We start from the raw sequence: 24,917 nt of genomic DNA, 5'->3' as shown, positions 1-24,917 counted from the left end.
ATAAAGTGATACATGTCAGATTTGAAAAAATGGGTCTGGTCCTCAAGGCCAAAATGAGCTGGGTACTCAAGGGGTTAATCAAAATATGATTTGTAAAATGTTGTTTTAAATGAAATGAATCAGAATTTGTGTGATAATGATAATGCATCATATTGACAAATCAGTGCAGGAACATAGTGAAGGTCATTTTAAGGCTGGAAAAGAGTTCATGTGCATAATGTTCTTCAGTGATGCAACCTGTGTGTAACCATTTAGGGTGGATTCACACCCTACAGATTTGTCTTGCATGCAGATTTTGTTGGGGACTTGCCAAAAATTGCTGTGGATTTTACCCCCTGCATTGTATCTATGCCATGTGGGAATCCACTCTTATAGAACTGGGAATGTTACTGCTGGGAAGAATGAAAACACTAGGGGAGGATTAGTAATGCAAGTATTCCAGTTTTCTGATCGGATTTGCATTGACAAAAAAATATGTTTGGCGCTAACTTTATATCTATAACCCTCCCCACTTTTCCTTAAATGTACACCTTCGAAAGCGTTTTTGTTTTTTTTATCCAAATGTCTATCAGTGTGTTTGGCAGAACTTTCTAATTAGTTTTTAGAATTTTTTTTTTTCACTTTTTGACTTATAGTTGCTATGTATCCTGTATACAGAGCAGCTGTATCTAGCGCTGAAACCTGTATCCGTCAGGTCAGCATGACTGACGGGTTCAGTGTTAGCAGACGCAGGATCTACCTGTAATCGATCACATCTAAGTTTTGAACTTAGATGTGTTCAGAGACCAGCTGTCAATGAAGCCGTTAGTCAGGATTCAGCGCAAGATACAGCTGCTGTGTATACAGGACACAAAGCAGCTGTATCTTAAAAAGTAAAAATAATTTTTAATAAAAACTAATTAGAAAGTTACACCAAACTCACTGGTAGACATTTTTATTTAAAAAATAAAGAAATACATCATTTTCGAAGGTGTATATAGCCTTTAAACTATTGAGACTTGTTTTGGAATAGAAGGGATGTGGTAGCGAGACTGATTTATTAACAATGCTAGGTACAGCCTGATGTATTTCTCTAGTGTACATCATGCTGGGTACTTAATTGTACCGTGGACTACTTTTTCATCCTGAGACATACACACAGACGTACTGCAAATGCTGGTAAGATTTACGGATGAAGCCATCTTTATCTTGACTCTGGTAACTTGCTGCAGTGTGATATCACACAACAAAAGCCACTGAAAAGTCATTGAAAAAGTCATTGAAAAAGTCAAGATAAAGGATCTTGCCACTGTGTATTTAATGCGTTAAAAGTCAAGGTAAAGACGGCTACATATACATATAAAGACGGCTACTGTATATGTTACCCCGGTGCTGGATTCTCAGCTACTCTGCTCATTACTGCTGTATAATCTCCTCCATGCTGCTGCTGCTAGTTCTAAATATGTTAATTTGAGAAGTTTGACGAAAAAACAGATTTTCCCTGGCGTTGCTAACTGGTAAAACCCTTCTTGAGTAGTGAGGATTTAAAACAAGCAATAGCATTTGTATTTTACCTGATGAAGAGGCCGGTCCGGCCTTGAAACGCGTAGTAATTAAAACAATATCTGATATTACATTTGCTTGCTTTAAATCCTCATTACTCATTTACCAGTTAGCAGCGCCAGGGAAAATCAGTTTTTTCCTCAAATTTCTCAATTTACCATTTACCACTGGACCCTTTGGATCCGGATCGGAACCCATGTTGAAGCAATATTTTAAAACACGCTTGCAGGATGTTGTGCTCCTAGCACAACCAACCAGGTCAGCAGAACTGATCAACTATCTGTGGCTTTTTTACTATACCATTTGATGCACTATGTGCGCTTTGTGTTGTTTTTTCTCCTCTACTGTTTAGTTCTAAATATGTGATAGAGATAAAGGAGCAGGATGTTCTTTTCTCTATGTGCAGTGTATAGAAGACAAGATAGCAGTTAGGCTCCACCCACCAGCTCAGGGAAAACTTAGATTTAGAAAAAGAACATGCAGAAGGGAAAACTGCTGAAATCTAGAATACAAGTCATATAATGGTCAGAAATAGTGTTGTTCCTCATGTACACACATATGACAGCTTATTCTCAAAATAGTCATCTGAAAAGTTATGTACCCTTTAATCATTTCCCTATGAAATATTATATAACTTTCTAATATGCTTGCATTGCCTCATCATTTTCAATATATTTGCTTGCTGTCAGTGAATGCAAATGCAATTGTTTACATTCAAAGCCCTTGGGCGGATTGCTCTTACTTATAATGTTACATATTAATAAATTCTCCATTGTAAGCGGAGCACTAGGCCAGGAAGATCCAATCCCTTAATGTAGACCAGAATATTTCCATTCTCTGAAAGCAAGCAGAGAGTTTGGAAACAGTAAGAAACGGAAACAAGTATATTTGAAACTTAATTTACTTTTCATTATGCAATGAATAAATAAATGTATAAATAAATATATATTTATTCATTTCTATCGAAATAGCAACCATATTTATTATTGATGAAAACAATCTCTGCTGGAATAAAATAGTATTTGGGCAATCTGCTAGGGCTGTCTATTCTACTGGAAACAATCAGCATTTTTCTTGTTTTACAAATCACGCTTGTTTTAGTGTGTACTTTTCTGCAATAAACAAAAATCTGTCATAACAACCTAGTATTTCAACAATGGAAACAAGACATGCAAACATCACATACCTACAGTAAAGTAATAATCATCCCAGTGAATAATAAATAGCTGCGATGTCACAAAGAGCAGTATTTTTACCTTGTCTAAATTATAGTCTTGTAATGGTCTTATCCATTTACAGGTGAAGAGTATTACAAAGGAGGACATTTGACTTAAATGTTTCATGAAGGAAGAATTCTATTGGAAAATCTTGCCACCGCTCTGAAATATGTTTCCACGCATAATAGCTCTGGACAAAATCTGCTTTGAGAAATACAATTGCACATGTGGAAAGCTATTTCATCTTCCGCTTGCTGGTTATTATTTCATACGGGACAATAGGTTACTGCATCATGAATGATTGCTCAAGTCAAAAAAGTGCTAGTAGGGTAAGGCATATCTTTCCATGGGACAGGGGGCACACTGGCCTCTCAGCCCTTAAAACTCTATGTAATTAAACGGAATGTAATGGTTTTAACATGGAAAGCAGATGTTTAAGGGACTGATTTGTAAAATGATGAATGAGATAGTCCAACCTTCTCTCACCGCTAGCAGATGTCACTTTCTCCTAGCTAGCAGATGTCGCTTGTACTGCCACTTCTAGTCAATGGGAATTGGTCTCCCTGGACCTGAGAGGGAAGATTATAACAGTAGACGAAGCCACATCCACGGGTAAGGAGAGGCGCTGATAGAAATTTTCTATAGCTATAATCATTTATTCTTTTCAAGAACCTACATATGATGCAGGGAACTGTTACAATCCACTGGGAGAGATTTAATGAATAATTTAAAGAGCATTTCCCTTTAAAAGTAAAAAAACTAATAAGTAAATCTGATAAATCATTGAATTGTCCTCTACTGTCAAGCTGTTTATGTTTGTGTATTTTTATCTGTTTTCTGGTGGTTGTGTGTCATATGGTCACCAATATGGGCTACAGGTCAGGACTGTAAATCAGGTGTTATCAAGCTATATATTCGCTGCTCACTTAAAGCCTAACTAAACGTTCAATCAACTTTTTATTTTCTAGCAGCATGTGTAATATAAATATTTTGTAATATACTTTATTATACTTTATACTTTACTTTTTTTGTGATGTGTTTTAAATGGCCACTCTGACACTTTTCTAGTACATTTTATTTCTTGTATTTTTCCTGCCGCTAGCAGAAATCCGACACCGTTTGAATGTATTCGGTGTACGGACTCTGCTGCCTCTGTGAATGGGTGGCCGGCGGCCCCTTCGTGACGTCAGGAAGGTCTCTCTGCCTCTTTGTACTATATATATGCACTAAGAACCTCCCTATTTCTAAGTAGATTTAGCTTTAGTGCATATTTATTTATATTTAGTGGTTTAGGTGGCATTAGTGTCGCAGGGTGCTGTCGCCATTTTATGTCTGCTGTATATCTGCAGTCATGGGTGTTCTTGCACCTGCATACATTTTGTATCATTTAGTTGGAATGTGCTGTTCAATTTTTGTTGTGTTTATGGTATCCATATATGTGGGGTTAGTGACTGCCTCCACTTGTTGTTCTTGCACTCCTCCCACTCTGCCCTGGGTGATTTTAATCAGTTCAATGCTGGATCCTACCATCCCCAGGTATATATGTAGGCTTAGTCCCAGTTCTGGGTGTATGTGCAGCGTAGGTTCCCACCTTACAGAGGTCGCCTTGTCGTGGCAGGTGGGCTAACACTTTTTGATCAAAATGTGCACTAAGAACCTCCCTATTTGTAAGTAGATTTAGCTTTAGTGCATATTTATTTATATTTAGTGGTTTAGGTGGCATTAGTGTCGCAGGGTGCTGTCACCATTTTTTGTCTGCTATATATATATATATATATATATATATATATATATATAAAATATATATTTATATGGCTGAATTGAGTCGGCCAGACTGGAAGCTTCTTTTACTTAGCGTCTTTTCTCACAGGTTAACAGAGAGGGGTCCTGAGCAGTTGACCCCCTCTATGATGTCCATATGCCCTAATGTGGCATATGGACAGAGGTGGTCTTTATAAGACAACCCCTTTAAGCCCTGTTTCTTTTCTGCCACTATCTGAGGGAGCCTGAGGGTGTGAACAAGACTGTGGAGTGGGGTCCCGATTTGATTTTGTCATGTGCCTCCTCCCCTATGTATACCCCTGGAAAAGGTAGAAAGTGCATTTATTTATCATCCTTATAAGCATTATAATGTAATTAAAGGGTTATTCCAACATTAGGCATTTATGGCATATCCACAGCAATTACTCTAGGATACCAGTGGTTTACATATTGCTATTCTCACATGAATCCCCGATTCCCCAGTTTTATTCTTAGGGTATGTGCACACGATAAGTGTCTTCTACGTCTGAAAAGACAGACTGTTTTCAGGAGAAAACAGTTGCGTCGTTTTAGACGTAAAAGCTCCTCCTCGTATTATGCGAGGAGTCTTTGACGCTCGTAATCTTGAGCTGCTCTTCATTGACTTCAATGAAGAACGACTCAAATTACGTTGCAAAGAAGTGCCCTGCACTTCTTTGCCGAGGCAGTCAATTTACGCGTCGTCGTTTGACAGCTGTCAAACGACGACGCGTAAATGACAGGTCGTCGGCACAGTACGTCGGCAAACCCATTCAAATGAATGGGCAGATATTTGCCGACATATTGTAGCCGTATTTTCAGACGTAAAACGAGGCATTATACGCCTCGTTTACGTCTGAAAATAGGTCGTGTGAACCCAGCCTTATTGTGAAGTCATGAACTCTAATGATGGTTGGGGCCCTGCAGTCCATTTGATGTTCTTCTGTTGTTTTTTTCTTTTGCTTAGAGTAGTTTTGGAAGGCTGCCCACTTTTGGGATAATTCTCCAGTGTTCCAAGTCTCTATTTGAGGATTATGACTTTCACACTAGATGCTTTAAAACAGCTTTCTAACCCTTTCCAGAAGTATTTATTTCAAAAACTTTTCTTCTCATCTTTTTTTAAACAAACCTTTGATCATGTCAGTGTTTTTATACAAACTTCATAATGTCAACTTGTCACTCGTAGTAACATTCTAAATATATTGTAGTTTAGAATCAACACTGATGTGGCAGACTAATATTAAAAATAGAGATTTTTTTTAATGGTATTGAGTGACTCTGAGGGTATGTTCACACGCAGTTAGCAAAAACGTCTGAAAATACAGAGCTGTTATCAGGCGAAAACAGCTCCTTATATGCAGAAGTTTTTTTTAACAACTCGCGTTTTTCGCTGCGTTTTTTACGGCCGTTTTTGGAGCTGAGTCAATGAAAAACCACTCCAAAAACGTTCCAAGAAGTGTCCTGCACTTCTATTGACGAGCCGTCATTTTACGCACCATATTTTGACAGCGACGCGTAAAATAAAGGCTCGTGGGAACAGAACATCGTAAAACCCATTGCAAGCAATGGCCAGATGTTTGTAGGCGTATTGGGGGCGTTTTTTTCAGTTGTAATTCGAGACGTAAAACGCCCGAATTACGCCTGAAAATAGGCCGTGTGAACATACCCTAAGGGTTTATCTGTTTTTGAATGAGCCTTAAAGGGAACCTGTCACCAGCATTTTAGCTATAAAGCCAGCAATACCTGGTGAAAGTGGGTGAAAAATCATTGTCATCTAAGCTATAAATATGTTCTAAGTAAGCTCTGTACCTTTAGTATTCCGTTTTTCAGTGGTCCCACGCCGTATGCAAATGAGCAGAAAAGAGTCAAATCTTCATCTGAAAAGAGTCCGATTTTCATTCCTTCAGCGTCTGAGTGGACTCCACCTCCTTCTTTTTGATTGACAGCTCCTTAGCCAGTCAGGGCAGGACAGGTGGCGGCGGTGGGCGGGGTTAAGAAGCTGCATCCCAGAGGGAAAAATAATTACCATAAAAGGCGGGAAGAGTTTAAACGACTACATTTACTGACAGAGGAGGACTTCAGGAAAGAAGAGAACAGGAACGAACTCTGGACAGCTGCGGCCATTGAGGGGTCAGGCGAGTTTAACAGGTAAGATGTTGATGACAGGATCCCTTTAAAGCTTGAGCTTCAGAGATGGCCTAGATCAATTACATTGACTGTTGCACAGAACTGAAAGGCAGAACACATTACAAACCAGTCAGCTGACATCTTATAGAGGAATATGCAAAATTAATTATTTATCTGCTACCTTGGTAGTTATGGCCATGATATGTTAAGTATAATCCTTACAGCAGTTGTGTCAAGGTCTGTAGCAGATTTGGAGTCCAGTGGCTAAAATGATCAGGCAGGAGGGTGCCCATAGCAAGAGTAATCACATAACAGTTCAGGTTTGTTACACAGATAAGCAGCAACAGGTTGTAGTGTGAGGCAGAGATATTGCCATGAAACAATCTAAGTTCGGTACCCAGATAAGCAGCAACAGTATATAGCTTGAGGCAGAGATGTTGTCAGGGCATAATCCAAGGGTGGTGCTTAAATGAGCAGCAACAGTTTGTAGAGGACCTAGACTACAGGCAGGAAGCTCAATAGTCTGGCAAGGAGGAAGAGCAAGGGCCAGGCTTATATAGGAAGCCAGAGGGGTGAAACCAATGAAGCAATCAAGGCAGGAGAACCTGGACAATAGATTCAGTGGAGCTGTCTAACATCCATGATAGCTGAAGGAGAAGAGCTTCTGCCTGCGACACAGGGTTACAGGGTTTAAATCATCCCAGGTTGTTCAAATTAATGCAATACCAGAAACAGCTTATGGAATGAAGTCGACTGCGCTGTTGTTTCCGGCAAAAAATGGAAACCCTACGAAACGGAGACAGAAAACATTTGCAACGGAAGCATTACCATTGAAATCAATGGTAATGCAAACGGAAACTATGGTTTCCGTTTCCCGTTCCATTGATGGGTTCCTCCGATGGAAAGGTCTGATGGAACCCATTAACGGAAACTGAATGCTGATGTGAACAGGCCCTTACCTATTGGTATCCTGTATCCTGAGTCTGTTACCTATCTGTATCCCGTGCCCTCTGGGTGCTTCCAGCAATCCAGCACCAGCATGCTTCCAGCAAGCCAGCACCATCGTGTTTCCAGTAATCCAGCACAAGCCTGCTTCAAGTAATCCGGCATTATCATGCTTACAGCAATGCGGCACCAGCGTGCTTTCAGTAATCCGGCACCAGTGTGCTTTCAGGAATCCGGCACCAGCGTGCTTTCAGTAATCAGGCACCAGCGTGCTTCCAGTAATCAGGCACCAACGTGCTTCCAGTAATCTGGCACCAGCCTGCTTCCAGTAATCCAACACCAGCCTGCTTCCAGTAATCCAGATTCTGTCTACTACCCCAAATGTACCATCTGCCTCTCTCTGTCTAGTTTCTGTTTGGCCAGCAGCTACTCCGCCGGGACCACATCAAGAGGTAGCGACCTGGCAGTCTCCCTGCAGCGAAAACCAGATCCCTGTAGATGGGTTAAAGCGTGAAGAACGGGGAGGCTGCTTAGACAACGCCCTTAGAGGTGGCCCTATGCCAATTCGGCAGAGTAGCCCAGTGGGTCCACAAACCTGCTGGTCATTACATTAAGAATGTTCCAGAGGGGCCTGGATGCCCTTTTTGATAATTATAATATTACGAGGTATGGGTCCTAGATACTGGAGATGGGACATTGATCCAGGGATTTATTCTGATTGCCATATTTGGAATCAGGGAGAATTTTTCCCCTAATGAGGCAATTGGCATCAACCTCATGGGGGCTTTGCCTTCCTCTGGATCAACATGGTAGGATTATAGATTGGACTTGAGGGACCTGTGTCTTTTTTTAACCTTATAAACAATGTACAGTAACTATGTAACTATGTGTTTAGGCTTTGTTTGTCTAATATTACATTCTATGCAAAGATTACAAAACATTCAGTGTGAGAAATGTGCAATAATAGAGGACATCTGGAAGGGGGTATTTTTCACAGCAGTATACAGAATAAGCATATATTAGGCATATTCTTTCTTACCTCAATGCTCTGTTTAGCTAAACCAATTGTATTACCTATGTATATAACATTTACTAGGCATAATAAAACAATAATTAAAGGCTATGTAAACCTTTGAAAGGCAATTTTTTTTAATAAAAAGGTGTATCATTGTGTTTTATGTAACTTTGTAAATACTTTTTATTAAAAATTATTTCTACTGTTTTAGATACAGCTGCTTTGTATTCTCTATACAGAGCAGCTGTATCTAGCGCTTTTCATTGAATCCGTCAGTCCCATAGACCTGACGGCTTCAGTGTCGGCGGGTCCTACAGTATGTGTCTCTTACATGCAGGATCCACCTGTAATCGTTCACATCTAAGTTCATAATTTAGATGTGATAGTTTACAGGTGGATACTGCGTGGATCCACACAGGACCGACTGTCACTGAAGCCGTCAGGTCCACAGGACTGACGGATTCAGTGAAAAGCACTAGATACAGCTGCTCTGTATAGGGAATACAGAGCAGCTGTATCTAAAAAAGTTACAATAATTTTTAATAAAAAGTATTTACAAAGTTACACAAAACAAAAATACACCTTTTTATCAAAAAAAACAAAAAAAACAAATAGCCTTTCGGAGGCTTACATAGCCTTTAATATTCACCTCAGTGTACTTGATCATAGAACTGTGATCAGGGGCGGATTAATGGTACCATGGGCCCAGGGGACTTTTTCAAGTCTGCCCCCCCCCCCCCGAACTCTGAAGACGCTGTACCTTATATATTTGCAGATTTCTGTTTAGGCGGCCACAGATCTGGCATGGTTTTGAATTTGCTGTAAGAGCAGAATGAGCCATAAAGAAGAGAAAAAGCAGAATACACAGACACTAAAGAGGTCAGGAGGTTTATAACTTTTTTATTTTTACGTCAATGGAGTGCAATGTGAAGAATTATTTTTCTGGGGGAGGAGTTGTAGCTTCTATTGGCACCATTTAAAGTACAATATAATGGGTAAATTGGCAAAAACTGAGATTCCTCTATGTTTTTTTGGGGTTTAGTTTTACTGTATATATTTACCTTCTCTTAAGGTAAAAGTAGATTTAACATCTACTTTTACCTTAAGAGAAGGTAAATATATACACCCCCGGAACCAAGCTCAGTACAAATATACAGACCCAGAACCAAGCTCAGTTGCTGGGAGTTGCTGTTTAACAGAAAAGAATGCTACCATCCGTCATCTCGCTGCTGATCATACTGTGACTACAGTACTGATCAGTCACAGGGAGAATAAACATTTACATTTAGTGACTCACAGGTGACGTCTCAGATTCTTTTTTGTTATTTTTCTCTTTTCTTCTACATCCAGTCCAGACCTCTATGATGACTTCTCCCAGGCACGGCACATTTCTGCAGTTTGCAGCTCAGATGTCTTCGGCCCCTCACTTTTCCAACATTTCCGCACCTATAAACGAAGATAAAATTCCTATGATGCCACACTATCCTTCTAAATATAATAGTATCATACACTGTGCCCCTGAATATATTAGTACTATACACTGTGCCCCTGAATATAATTGTACTGTACGTGTCCCTGAATATAATAGTATTATACGCTGTGCCCCTGAATATAATAGTACTATACACTGTTCCCCTGAATATAATAGTACTATACACTGTGCCACTGAATATAATAGTACTATACACTGTGCCCCTGAATACAATAGTACCATACACTGTGCCCCTGAATATAATAGTACTATACACTGCATGCCCTGAATATAATAGTATTATACACTATGCCCCTGAATATAATAGTACTATACACTGCACCCCTGAATATAATAGTATTATACACTGTGCCCTTGAATTCAATTGTGTCAAACACTGTAAAGTAAAACACCACACACTAACCTTGCCCCTGTAGATAGCGACAGTCACAATGCCACCTGTAGATAGTGTCAGTTACAATGCCCTCTGTAGATAATGCTCCTTGTAGATGGCGCCAGTCACAATGCCCCCTGTAGATCGCCAGTCACAATGCCTCCTGTAGATAATGCCAGTTGCAATGCCCTCTGTAGATAATGCCCCCTGTAGATAGCGCCATTTGCAATGCACTCTGTAGATAATGCCACTTGTAGATGGGGCCAGTCACAATGCCCTATGTAGATAGTACCAGTTACAATGCCCTCTGTAGATAATGCCCAATGTAGATAGTGCCAGTTACAATGCCCTCTGTAGATAACGCCCCTTGTAGATAGCACCAGTCACAATGCCCTCTGTAAATAATGCCCCCTGTAGATATTGCCCCCAATGCTGCCCAGAAAAAAACAAAACATTCTCACATGTCCCAGTTCCCGCGCAGTCCTCCAGCGGCGCAGGACTGGTCAGGGGCAAGATGGCATCTTCCAGCGCAACAGTGCAGTCGGCGTGATGACGTCATCCCGTCGACTATGTCATTAGTAAACCGCCGAGTGGGAGGAAGGGACGGATAATTCCCTGTCTTGCCAGCGCTAAAGTAAGCAATTGTATCTGCATCCTAAGGACGCGGATACAATTGGATGAGAGGTCCCGCTTCACCCCGGTTCAGAGGCGAACTTGGCCTCCTTCCAGCCTTGAAGCCTGGGCACTTGCCCAGTTTGCCCTCATTATAATCCGCCCCTGACTGTGATGCTTGGTTTAGTTGGGAGGAATGAGTAGAAAAGGGGTTAAACATTATTGTGCCTTTCAATAATGAAACCCGAATGAGAAAAATGCACATTCTTTGAAAATGTTGTTCAGTATTAATTTAGACGAGAAATGAAATGTAGGCAGCAGAGCAAGGCATCTTCTTGATGTGTCCAATACCTGTTTGTGCTGCTTATAAAGAATATGATGCGTAACGCTGAAAGAATCTCTATGTAACTACTGACATTCACAGTCTATGATAGTGTGAAAGACAAATTATCCACGTCAACATGTCACGGGTGTACTGATAAATGTAAAAAGTCAATGTTTAAGTAGCTAGCATTCGTTGAACTGTGCATAACAACCTCACATTTACTAAGTATAAATAGGAAATGCTTTGCATATAAAAGATCCAGGTTATACTACGTCATGTAGATAATTTTACAATGAATATTACACAGGCAGGGAATTCTTTATAGAAAAATGCATTAGCAGACACACATTTTCATGACTATTTAAATAAACATTTGTTACATTTGCTGCAACAATATTGTAGCAACACTAAGGGCACGTTCAGATGTGGCAGACTTGCTGCAAAACTCTGCTGCGGACAGGCCACAGTGGAAATCTGCAGCAGACTTTTTTCCTTTGGTTTATACAGATTTTTAAATAAGTTAGTGCAGACGTTGCGAAAAACAACTGTACGGAAACTAGTTTAGATTCCGTAGCATGTACAGTTTGTTGCGGAGAAGCAGCGGATTTTCACTGCGGACTTCAGCCAAAGACTGAAATCTGCGACACCCATTGCGAAATTCGCCATGTCTGGACGAACCCTCAAATATGCAATTTTTGATGCAGATTTGTTGTTTAGTTACCACAAATTTGTGGCAAAATCCACAGTTAAAAAGTTCCTCCACATCTGAGCGCACACTTACTCATCTACCATTGACCCCTATTTAACAGTTTAGGCTGGGTTCACACCACTTTTTTGTACCTTCAGCGTATTTGCCAGGAAAATCTCAAGATCCTGCTCTATACGCATTGGAATCTGCATGAAAATTCCCTCGAGTGAGAAATGTTTTTTACTCAAGTCCAATGTTCTTTCTTCTAAATATGCCTGTATTATCATGCAGGAATTTATGATGCACTGTTGATTTTCCTATGTTTTCTATAGCTAATAATTCCTTGTTGTATACGCTGCAGATTATTTGTCTGGAGCGTATTACAGTACCAGCTAAGTGGATCTCATCCACACATTGCAGAAAAACTTGCACAGAAAATGTGCATAAATTGACCTGCGATTTTAAATCTGCCGCTTGTCAATATATCCTTTAAATTTGCTGAGCATTTGTTTCAGAATTCCCCATTGAATTCAATAAGGAAGTCAAATTCGGCAACACATTTCATTGCTTGCAGAATTTGCTGCGATTACACTTTGTCTTCGAAGCAAATGCCGCAGGTTTTTTAATAAAAGCCTGCAGCGGTCACATGTAATGAAACATCATCACAGAAGGGGGCCTGAAAACAGAGCAGCCGGAAAAGAAGACACACGTTGCCATGGCAACCCCCAGCGAGGTAAGTATAGACCTTTTTTTATTTTTCTAGCGGTCATTTTCCACAGCAGAAAATCCAGTTGAATATATACGCACACTATTTAGTGCCGAAAGTCCCTAATTATTCTAGGTCGTATACGCTGCGGGTTTTTCGCAGTGTTCATGCCCTATGTGAACATACCCAAACTGAGTTAGGGCTCTATTTCATTGTTATCTTTCTATATTCAGCACTATGAACTGCAAAACCACCAGAATTAAGGGGCTATAAGATGTGCAATGTCTTACATCTGAAAGGATAACCTGATTTATAAGTAAAATTTTGCTTTTGAAAGAGGAAAAGTTTTATGAAGTAGCTTTTTTCTATTATTCTAACCAAACAAGTTTTGAGGAACTTGAATCCTATCTATAATCCATGGGGGTGCTGCAACTCACGAGCTGTAAATTAATCTTGCATTGGGTTCACTGATATATAGGAATACTAAAAGTTTACATCCATTTGAAGTCTAAATTCTGGTAAACTTGTTCATGATTGTGCATTATTTGTCTCTGAATAAAGATAATACAACAACCAGTGCTCCCATAGGTTGCAAGCAGAGATATTGTCCTCTGTGTTTAGCTACAGTAAATCAAATATATAGGCAGGGCAGTATCAAGGCTGGAGAAGGCATCTGGTCAAAACATGAATGGCGGGCCCCCACCTCATTGCCAGTGTCATGTAATATGTACATAATTTATACTAGTCATATATTATAGATTGTTATTGGCATGTCCTGCTCATGTTAACAGGATCATGACAATAATATGTCTAAGGGCAGCCACATTGTCATTCAGGGTCTGCTGCTGCTGGAAATAAGATTTGCCATGTTGGATTTTAAGATGCCTGATCCTTTATTCAACAAGGAGATAAGCATTGGCAGAGGTATCTGGCAGCTGCTCATCCTCTTCCATACCTATCAACATCTGCATCCCAAATCACCAAATCACCAAGGTTCGTCTTTTGGTCACTGTATATTGGTATTATTTGAGCACTATATGGTGGTATTTTCTTTTTGGAACTGTACAGTATATTATTTTTTCAGTGTATAGTGGTTGCTGCAGTGTATATCATTATTTAGGCAACTGTATAGAATTTTCATCTTGCCTACATATGGCGCTGTTATTTGGGCAGCATACTATATGCTGTTCATAATTATGTACTGTATGTTATGGTTATATTGTAGACTGTATGAAGAAGGTACATATAGAAGGTAACGCAGCACGCAGTAGGTTACGTACAGGGCATCATCCAACACAAGGCCAGCATTTTTTGCTGCTGGGAGTTTCTGTGAAGGGCTGGAGGGAACTGGGTGAGGGAGGCCCCTAGGTAATCGCCCTTTCCACTCTGCGTGTAAACCAGCTTTAAAGGGGTTTTCCGGGAGTCAAAAATTATCCCCTACCACAGGATAGGTGATCATTTTCTGATCACTGGAACCCCCACCGATAGGACCCCCACCGATCGTAAAAATGGGGATTCTAAATCCTGTGTACCTCCTCACTGAGCGACTGCAGTGAGGAGGATCTTAAATGAGTGGCGGTCAAGCATACGCCCACCCCCCCATTCAATGTCTATGAGAATGATGAAAACAGACGAGCGCTGTACTGCTTAACCGCCGATCCGATCAATGTCCTCCAATGTCCTCGAGCAGTGAGGAGGAACACAGGGTTTGGGACCCCCATTCTCACGATTGGTGGGGGTCCCAGCAGTGGGACCCCCAACGATCAGAAAGTTATCACCTATCCTGTGGATAGGTGATAATTTAAGATTCTGGGAAAACCATTTTATTATAGGTCATGTTATATAATGTTTGAGATTATGTTAGTGCCATAAAAATCCAGGGCAAAAATATCAAAGCTAAAACTACTACTACTACATCTTCTATTGTGTGGTGATGTCGAGTAGATCTGAATACTTTTTTCACAGTTTTATTTAATCTGCTATCACAGTTTTCACTATTAAAATTCATAGTTTAGTGACTTATATGCCACGACTGGGTTAAGTACATCCACTGTGCTCAGATCCTATTAACGATGGGAAATATGTATAGACTTTCAGCAAGAATTTCTCTTTGGGACTACAACTCAAATAATGCAAAAAGCAGGATTACTTAATGTAAAATATTATTCACTTATCTTACAGTAAAGGAGCAAAAAGATGATAATTTCTAGCTTTTTAGATAAAAATCGAATTTCCTCTAAGCTTCTCTCTACTTGTGTCTTCAAAATTGAGTTTACAACTTTCAGAAAATGTCATCAAAAACCTGTTCTGCTGTCAGGAAAATTCAATTACCCCTGTACCACATAATTTTCACAACTGTTATTGATAGTGGCAGAGGGATATTGAATTTAAATTATTTATTTTGATCGATTCACATGCGGCCTCTTTACATTTTTACAGTAAAGGGAAAAGTGACAAACAATTCAAATTCATATGTTTTGAAGAGAGAATTCATATTAAAATGGAAATTCTACTCATCCTGGTGTCAGTTTATGGGTGACGGTTCTGAGTTAAAGTAAGATACAAAAACAGATATTTGTGTAACGGTTTTGTAATAGAAAGTTGAAATTTATCTCAGCAGTTATTTCAGCTAACAAAATTAAATGCATTTACAGAACTGAGCAGTCAATGTGCTGTTACATAGTATGGACACCACTGTATCTGGCGCTACTGTCTACTAAAGTGCACCTGGCAATCTTATGTGGGCATTGTGTGGCATTACAATTATGTGACACTTTTAAAATGTCACTAAATTGCTTTATTAGGACTATATAACATCAATATATTGGCAGTGTATGGCACTTATATATTTATAAACAGAAAGATCGATTGCTAATAGTATGACCATCTCATCTTTGTGTGCACCACCAGTTGAACATACTGTAGCAGAACGGAGAAAAAAAAGGGGAGAACAGAGAGGATAATGTAACAGCAACATGCTAAGGTAAAAAGCTTTTATTTAAGATATTGATAAAAGCGCTCGTCTAAGTATGAATGACTCTAATAACAATAAGAAAATCAGTATTTCTCAGTATTATGTGGTAGATATTTCCTACCCTGGACCTCTTGTGCCCATATAATAAATCATAAAGTCCACATTAAGATTGTAGCGATGCTGTTCAGCTGATGACACGTGAGGTTGCAGTGTGGTAATATAAGTCATTTGTCTCTTTTAGATAAGTGTACGGGGTAAATTCTCGCTACAGAGAACTAACTATGTAATAAAGCGCATGTATTGTAATAACACCCTATAGTTTAACTGTGTGCAGCTCTTAAACAAATGAGTATTGTGTGCCGTTGTTACAGTAATTAGAATTAATCTTTTACAATAAACGCTTTTTACAAAAGTACCTTCCTGAAGACCCAGTCTGTATAGAGCATACGTGGCCTTGCTGAATTGTCAATCTACACAGATAAGGCTGAATGCACACGTTGCATATTACGTCCGGATTTGCCGCACGTATTTTCATGCGGCAAATCCGCAGCGTAATACAGTACTAGCAAAGTAAATGAGATTTCAAGAAATCTCATATACAAGGTGCAGATTTTTTATGCACTTAAACTGACCTGCGGTGCGTATTTATTCTGTGTTTCTGCTTGCAAATTGTATCTGACTTGTTTTACAGAAAAACACACCAAAATCAGCTTCATAAAAGAGCACCTATTTCTGCATCAAAATGTAAAAAACGTACCTTTTTAGCTGTGGAATTACATGCATATACCTGCGGTTTTGATGCAGATTCTCTGCATCAAATTACGCAACGTGTGCATTTAGCCATACAGTAGCTGAACTCTGCAGAATGACACAGATAGAGGTCCAAATGTGCTTATTTGGCAAAACAATGGATGAACTGTGTTTTCTGAAGATCAAAAAAACTCAAAAATCTACATTAACCAAAGCCTACTATCACGTTGGGTATGTGGACCCAGTGGGCCGTACTGCCTTGGCGGTATGGCAGCTGGCCAACAGGACACAGGTCTGTCTATAGTTCGTATTGTGTACCTGTGGTAGCTCAGACAGTAGCAAGACAGGCTTGGCTGGGACTAGGCAGCAGGCAGGCACCAGGCGTGGTGTAGCAGCTCAACACGGCTTAACACGACTTCAGCTCAACACGGCACTTGACCAGGATAGCACGGGATACAGGTTACAGGTAGCAGGAACAGGGAACCCTGGGAACTGGAAAACACTTAGGAGACCATTTGCATAGACAGACTAGGATAACGACAACAAGGCTCAGGCAAGGCAGGAAGGGGCAGAGCCCTTCTTATAGTCCAGGGTGCTCTGGGAGCAATCAGCTCAATCTCACACCTGTGTGCGCTCCAAGACTGGACTGAGTGGGTGAGCGCACCCTGGCGGTCACTGTGGAACAGCATGGCCGCATGTGCAGACATCTCTGGAGAGAAGGGCGTCAATCTGATGGAAAGAGTTCGTGGTCAGCGACCACAGACGTTACACCTACAGTAAGCTGTGTGTCATGCCCATGGCCGCGGGCCGTCAGGCTCACTCACCTCCTGACGCCCGCAGCCATGGATCTGCGAGCGTTGGCCCCAGTCCCCTCTTCAAGGGACACCTGCACTCAATTCGGCCGGGTCCCGTAGGGTGCGCTGGTCTATCCAAGAACAAATTGAAATCACAAGAGATGCAGACGGTTATGCTGGACCTCCGGTCTCGACAGGACCAACTCCTCCAGGCCTTGAACATTCTTGCACGTCGGCAGGAGGCACAAGCTGACGTTCCTCCTACTACACCTCCTGGCAGTGTTGATCCCAGTTTTTCTTTGCCACTTCCTTACCGCTATGATGGAGACGCAGGTACCTGTCGTGGATTTTTGAACCAGTGCCAGATCAACTTCAGCCAGTATGCGAGGACATTTTCGTCTACCGTCTACCCTGGATGACCTCATCCTTCTGTCCGCCCAGATTGATATGAGGATCCGAGAACGCCTCCAAGAGGCTTGTTGGGAGGGAGGCCTTCCTAGTCTGGCCCCTACTTTGCAGCAACCCCTGCTGTCCTCAGATGTCGATCCTCCTAAGGAGTCTGTGAGGATGGGCCAGTGTAAGCTATCCACCCAGGAGAAACAACGCAGACGCACTTCGGGACTCTGTCTATATTGTGGCCTCGGAGGCCATCTTTTGCGTCTGTGTCCCCAAAAATCCCAAAGCCTAGGGTTGCTAGGAAAGACAACCTTGGATAAAAAAGGACTTCCATCTAAATTGTCCATACCAGTGACCATAGTGTCCGGCGAGAGAACGCATCAGGTCTCTGCGTATCTGGACTCTGGATCCGCTGCTAATTTCATTTCTAGAGACCTGATGGATCTTCTTCAATTACCCACCACCCCTCTAGAGAGGCCGTTGACGGTTGCATCAGTAAATGGACTACCTCTGACAGATCCAGTTATTGCTGTGACCAAGCCGCTGAGGCTCCAAGTGGGAGTTCTCCACTCTGAGCTGTTATCGTTCTTTGTCTTGTCCAAGACCGTTAACCCCGTGCTGCTGGGCCTGCCTTGGCTCTGATTACATACCCCAGTCCTGGACTGGAACTCTGGAGAGGTTCTCCAGTGGGGCCCCAAGTGTCACAACCGTTGCCTGGGACAGATTAGTTCGGCTCAGCCTCCTCTGCCTCAGTCATTGGCAGGATTGTCTGGTCATTATGCTGCATTTTCGGATGTCTTCAGCAAGAGGGAGATGGAGACGCTGCCCCCACACTGAGCGTATGACTGCCCTATCGAGCTGATTCCTGGTGCATCCCTTCCCCGTTGTAGGGTATATCCTCTCTCCTTACCAGAGACTCAGTCCATGTCCACCTATGTTAAAGAGAACTTGGAGAGGGGCTTCATACGCAAGTCTTCCTCCTCGGCAGGAGCCGGGTTCTTCTTCGTCAAGAAAAAGGATGGTTCTCTACGTCCCTGTCTCGACTACCGGGGTCTCAACCAGATCACGGTGAAAGATAAGTATACGTTGCCACTGATCTCAGAACTGTTTGATCGTATACATGGTGCCAAGATTTTTTCCAAACTAGACCTGCGTGGGGCTTACAACCTAATCCGGATTCGCCGGCGTGACGAATGGAAGACTGCATTTAACACCCGTGATGGACACTATGAATATCTAGTAATGCCCTTCGGTCTGTGTAATGCTACCGCGGTCTTCCAGGTGTTTGTTAGTGACATCTTCCGTGACCTCCTCTACACCGCATTCCAAATTATTATGCAAATGTTATTTTTCGCTGATTTTCCTAAATAGTCGATGCAAATGACAGTCAGTATAATCTTCAAGCCATCAACCGTTGGAGTATAATGCAAATTTTATTGAACAAATCTCAGATTTTTTTTTAGAAGTAAAAATGCACTGTTTCAAATTATTTTAAACATTTTAAAGGTTGTAAAGAGAACTAAAATGGTAATTTGTTGAATTTGCAGCATCAGGAGGACATCTTTACAGAAATAAAAAGCTCTTTCAATCAAAAAAAACTTAACAGGCCAAGTTACATGTTAACATAGGACCCCTTCTTTGATATCACCTTCACAATTCTTGCATCCATTGAATTTGTGAGTATTTGGACAGTTTCTGCTTGAATATCTTTGCAGGATGTCAGAATAACCTCCCAGAGCTTCTGTTTTGATGTGAACTGCCTCCCACCCTCATAGATATTTTGCTTGAGGATGCTCCAAAGGTTCTCAATAGGGTTGAGGTCAGGGGAACATGGGGGCCACACCATGAGTTTCTTTCCTTTTATGCCCATAGCAGCCAATGACACAGATGTATTCTTTGCAGCATGAGATGGTGCATTGTCATGCATGAAGATAATTTTGCTACGGAAGGCACGGTTCTTCTTTTTGTACCACGGAAAAAAGTGGTCAGTCATAAACTCTACGTACTTTGCAGAGGTCATTTTCACACCGTCAGGGACCCTAAAGGGGCCTACCAGCTCTCTCCCCATGATTCCAGCCCAAAACATGACTCCGCCACCTCCTTGCTGACATCACAGCCTTGTTGGGACATGGTGGCCATTCACCAACCATCCACTACTCCATCCATCTGGACCATCCAGGGTTGCACGGCACTCAAGAGTAAACAACACGGTTTGAAAATTAGTCTTCATGTATTTCTGAGCCCACTGCAACCGTTTCTGCTTGTGAGCATTGTTTAGGGGTGACCGAATAATAGCTTTATGCACACTTGCAAATCTCTGGAGGATCCTACACCTTGAGGTTCGCGGGACTCAAGAGGCACCAGCGACTTCAAATACCTGTTTGCTGCTTTGCAATGGCATTTTAGTAGCTGCTCTCCTAATCCTATTAATTTGTCTGGCAGAAACCTTCCTCATTATGCCTTTATCTTTACAAACCCATCTGTGCTCTGAATCAGCCACAAATCTTTTCACAGTACGATGATCACGCTTAAGTTTTCTTGAAATATCCAATGTTTTCATACCTTGTCCAAGGTATTGCACTATATCACGCTTTTCGGCAGCAGAGAGATCCTTTTTATGTCCCATATTGCTTGAAACCTGTGGCCTGCTTAATAATGTGGAACGTCCTTCTTAATTAGTTTTCCTTTGATTGGGCACACCTGGCAAACTAATTATCACAGGTGTCTGAGATTGATTACAATGATCCAAACAGCCCTAAGACACAATACCATCCATGAGTTTAATTGAAAAACTAATAATTAAATGTTTATGACACTTAAATCCAATGTGCATAATAATTTGGAACACGGTGTATGTTTGTGTTGTGGTCTATCTTGATGACATCTTGATTTTTTCTCCAGATCCTATGACTCATTAGAGACGTGTCCGTCAAGTTTTGCTGCGGTTAAGGGAGAATCGTCTGTACGCTAAGTTGGAGAAGTGCATTTTTGAGAAAGATTCTCTACCCTTCCTGGGCTGCATCATCTCGAATCGAGGTCTCGAGATGGATTCTGGAAAGGTAAAGTCTGTCTTGGAATGGCCATGCCCTCAAGGCTTGAGGGCCATACAGTGCTTTCTGGGATTCGCCAATTTTTACAGACAGTTCATTCCAAACTTCTCACTGACTTCTCCTATCTCTAACCTCACCAAGAAGGGCATGAACGCCAAGGTGTGAACTCCTGAGGCAGAGTCCGCATTCAATAGCCTCAAGAATGCCTTCATCTCAGCCTCTATCCTCCATCATCCAGATGTTTCCCTACAGTTCTCATTGGAGGTGGACGCCTCCTCTGTCGGTGCTGGTGCACTCCTGTTCCAGAGAGGTTCCAAGGGCAAGTCAATGGTATGTGGATATTTCTCAAAGCTCTTCTCTTCCACAGAACGCAACTACTCGATTGGGGATCGGGAGTTACTGACCATCAAATTGGCTCTGGAGGAGTGGAGACATCTACTAGAGGGCGCAGCCCATCCTATCCTAATTTTTACGGAACACAAGAACCTCACCTGTCTCCAGACGGCCCAACGGCTGAATCCTCGTCAGGCCAGGTGGTCGCTGTTCATTACCAGGTTCTAGTTTGAGCTCCATTATCGCCCGGCTGACAAAAATGTGAGGGCCAATGCCTTGTCCAGGTCTTTCGAAACAGAAGACACCATGGAGATTCCACAGAACATTATTGATCCGTCTTACATTGTCTCTGTCAACCCCCTGCAAGTTGGGGACATTCCTCCAGTGAGGACTTTTGTGCACCTGGTTAACAGAGGGAGAATCCTCCGCTGGGGACACTCCTCTAGACTGGCAGGTCACGCAGGTATCCGTAAGACCCAAGATCTGATTGCCCGTCATTTCTGGTGGCCCACGCTGCCCATAGACATTATGGACTTTGTGTCTTCCTGTTCAGTGTGTACAAATAACAAGGTCGCTCACTCCAGACCTGCTGGCCTGCTCCAGCCATTGCCTGTGCCCGATGTTCCCTGGCAGCATATAGCTATGGACTTCATCGCTGACCTGCCTCTCTCTGCGGGATGCAGTACTGTCTGGGTGGTGGTGGACCGATTTTCGATGATGGCCCACTTCGTTCCTCTGACCGGTCTTCCTTATGCTTCTCAACTGGCCAAGCTTTTCATCCAACACATCTTCCGCCTGCACGGCTTGTCGCAGCATATTGTGTCTGATCGGGGGGTTCAGTTCACCTCGAAGTTCTGGAGAGCCCTCTGCGGACTCCTAGGTGTAAAGTTGGACTTTTCCTCTGCCTTCCATCCTCAGTCCAATGGTCAGGTCGAGAGGATCAATCAGATCTTGGAGAACTACCTACGCCATTTCATCTCCAAGCAGCATGATGACTGGGTGCAGTTGCTCCCGTGGGCTGAATTTTCTTACAATAATCACACCAGCGAGTCCACAAGGAAGACACTGTTCTTTATTGTCTATGGCCAACACCCATGAATTCCTCTCCCGGTGCCTGATACATCCGAGGTACCAGCTGCTGACACTGCTTTTAGCGTCTTTTTGCAGATCTGGCAGCAGACTCGATCCTCCATCCTGCTGGCGGTCGACCGCATGAAACGGAAGGCGGACACAAGGAGAAGAGAACCCCCTCAGTTTCTCCCTGGCACGAACGTCTGGCTGTCCGCCAGGAATATCTGACTGAGGGCGCCATCTTACAAATTTGCTCCCAGGTTCCTCGGACCCTTCGAGATCCTGCAACAGATCAACCCTGTCGCCTACAAGATTCGGCTGCCTTCGACCCTCAAGATTCCAAACTCCTTCCATGTCTCCCTCCTGAAACCGGTGGTTCTGAACCGCTTTACCAAGACCCCTAACCCTGCGGTTACCTCCATCGGTCCTTCGGACACCTTCGAAGTTAAGGAGATCTTGGACACCAAGAGAGTTAGAGGAAAAACTTTTTATTTGGTGGATTGGAGGGGGTTTGGTCCTGAAGAAAGGTCCTGGTAGCCAGAGGAGAACCTCACTTCTCCTACCCTTCTGAAGAAGTTTTTCTCTCGCTCTGGTCCCAAGAAGAGGGGGCATAAGAGGGGGGATACTGTCATGCCCAGGATCACTTACCTCCTGACGCCCACAGCCATGGATCTGCGAGCGCTGGCCCCAGTCTCCTCCTCAGGAGACGCCAGCGTTCACTTCCGCCCACCTCAGCCGGGTCCCGTGCCTGCTCTTAAAGGGGCAGCGTGCGCATCAGACTTTTATGTTTAATTAGCCCATAGCACCCTGGACTATAAGAGGGGACCAGCCCCTTCCTCCCACACCTGAGCGTTGTTTTCGTACCCTAAGTTTGTCTATGCAAATGGTCTCCTAGTGTTTCCCAGTTCCCAGACTTCCCTGCTCCTGTATCCTGTTACCTGTATCCCGTGCTATCCTGGTCAAGTGCCGTGCTGAGCTGAAGTCGTGCTGTGCTGTATACCACGCCTGTCCTCCTACACCACGCCTGACGTCTGCCTGCTGCCTAGTCCCAGCCGAGCCTGCCTTGCTACTGTCTGAGCTGCCACAGGTACCCTATACAAACTATAGACTGTAATCTGCGCCCTGTTGGCCAACTGCCATACCGCCAAGGCTGTATGTCCCAGTGGGTCCACGTACCCAACATGATAGTGTGTCTATACAAAGCACAACTAAGGTTACTGTACATCAATACGGTCTGTCAGCTATGTAAATCAACTCTTTTTCTTTTTTTCCCTGTTTTCTGTCTAGCTTTTCTACAACCTGTAATACAAAAAGAAAGAAAACAAAAACAACCGATGAACCGATGATAATATGAAGTATTAAGACAGCTGCAGTTCTTGCAGAGTCATCTGTCTATAAATTCTCAGATCAGACATCAAGTTCCATACTGGGTAACAGTATTGCTGTTTTGAGGTTGTATAAGTACAATATTTGTACTAGACATGGTAAAAGTCTTTGCAACTCCCTGATAAAGGTTCAATCGGCTTTCTTTGGCAAAATAATGGATGAAATGGATTTCCTGAAGTTCAAAAAACTGTTGTTATTTAGGGCCTCTTTCACACATGGCAATTTAAACTGCATCAAGAAATACTTAAAAAAAACACCAGCATTATTAAAATGTAACATCCTTTTATTAGTGATGTTTTTGGTGGCATTTTTCATTTAGTATCATTTTGTCCATACTTTTTTTCTGCCTTTTTTAAGTCCTATAGGAGACATCTATGGGAAAAATGGCTGAAAAATCACCATACCCAGAGCATGCTGCACTTAGAACGAAACACCACTGATCCCAAAATTGCCTCAAAAACGTCACAAATCAAAACGCAGTTCTATGTAGTGCTTTATATATTTTACTATGGACTTTAATGTAACATCTGGCCTGCACTAAAAAATGCATTAAAAATGTTAACAAAAAAAAAAGGCATTTTAAATGCCCTGAAAAATGCACAAAAACACACAAAAACGCAACAAAACGCTGTGTATAAATACAGCTTCAGCCTTGTTATCCCTACTCACGCTTAAAGTGTCAGTCCAGTTATACTGTCCCGCCAAAACTGACATTAGGCGTTGCAAGATGCTCCTGCACGCTTGGTGGTACTGTTGCCGTGGATCCGTGCACGATACTCTCAGCGCGTCGTACGGTTGCCATGGCAGCAGTGCCGCCCAGCATGCAGGAGAATCTCTTCACAGTATAACTGTACTGACAATTTAACTGTGTACTAACAGAAATACAGGTCACATAGAGGAATAAACCAAATGTTACATATTTGTAGGGGAGGAGTATACATCAGAGAATCAGAACTGCTAGAAGGACTAAACCAAAATAAAGGTGAGAAATACACACACTACTACTGCTGTAGCAGTGCAAGAATATTTGCAGCTTGTGTCAAGCAAATGTCTGGTCAGTATATTGGGATCCGACTTGGGAATCAAGAAACATGCTATACTGTATATTGTATGTATTAAAGGGTAACTATTGTTTCATATTATTTTTAATAATGTATTGAGCAGGCAATTTCAGGAAATATTCCAATAATCTTTATTACCAATTCAGCCTCTTTTCATTTTAAAACCATTCCTGAACTGCTGCCCCTAGCTGCTAGTCATTGTCCATATTCAGCGCCGTACACACTAAAAACAGATACTCAATATCGAGAACAATTCATGCTTTCTGTTCTTGAAACCCAAT

At 42.1% G+C, this 24,917-nt stretch overlaps 1 long non-coding RNA gene across 1 annotated transcript; it reads left to right on the top strand.

Moving 5' to 3' along the window:
• The first annotated feature begins 3,308 nt into the window (after window positions 1-3,308).
• On the top strand, window positions 3,309-23,670 carry LOC142658730 (uncharacterized). Its single transcript, XR_012850161.1, has 3 exons — window positions 3,309-3,371; window positions 15,732-15,804; window positions 23,477-23,670. It is a non-coding gene; the product is annotated as an uncharacterized LOC142658730 (long non-coding RNA).
• The last annotated feature ends 1,247 nt before the right edge of the window (window positions 23,671-24,917 follow it).

This window comes from Rhinoderma darwinii, chromosome 8 (genome assembly GCF_050947455.1).
Source record: "Rhinoderma darwinii isolate aRhiDar2 chromosome 8, aRhiDar2.hap1, whole genome shotgun sequence".
Lineage (NCBI taxonomy): Eukaryota > Metazoa > Chordata > Amphibia > Anura > Rhinodermatidae > Rhinoderma > Rhinoderma darwinii.
Note: the sequence above shows the minus strand (reverse complement) of the source record. Positions and strands in the feature narration are given on the sequence as shown.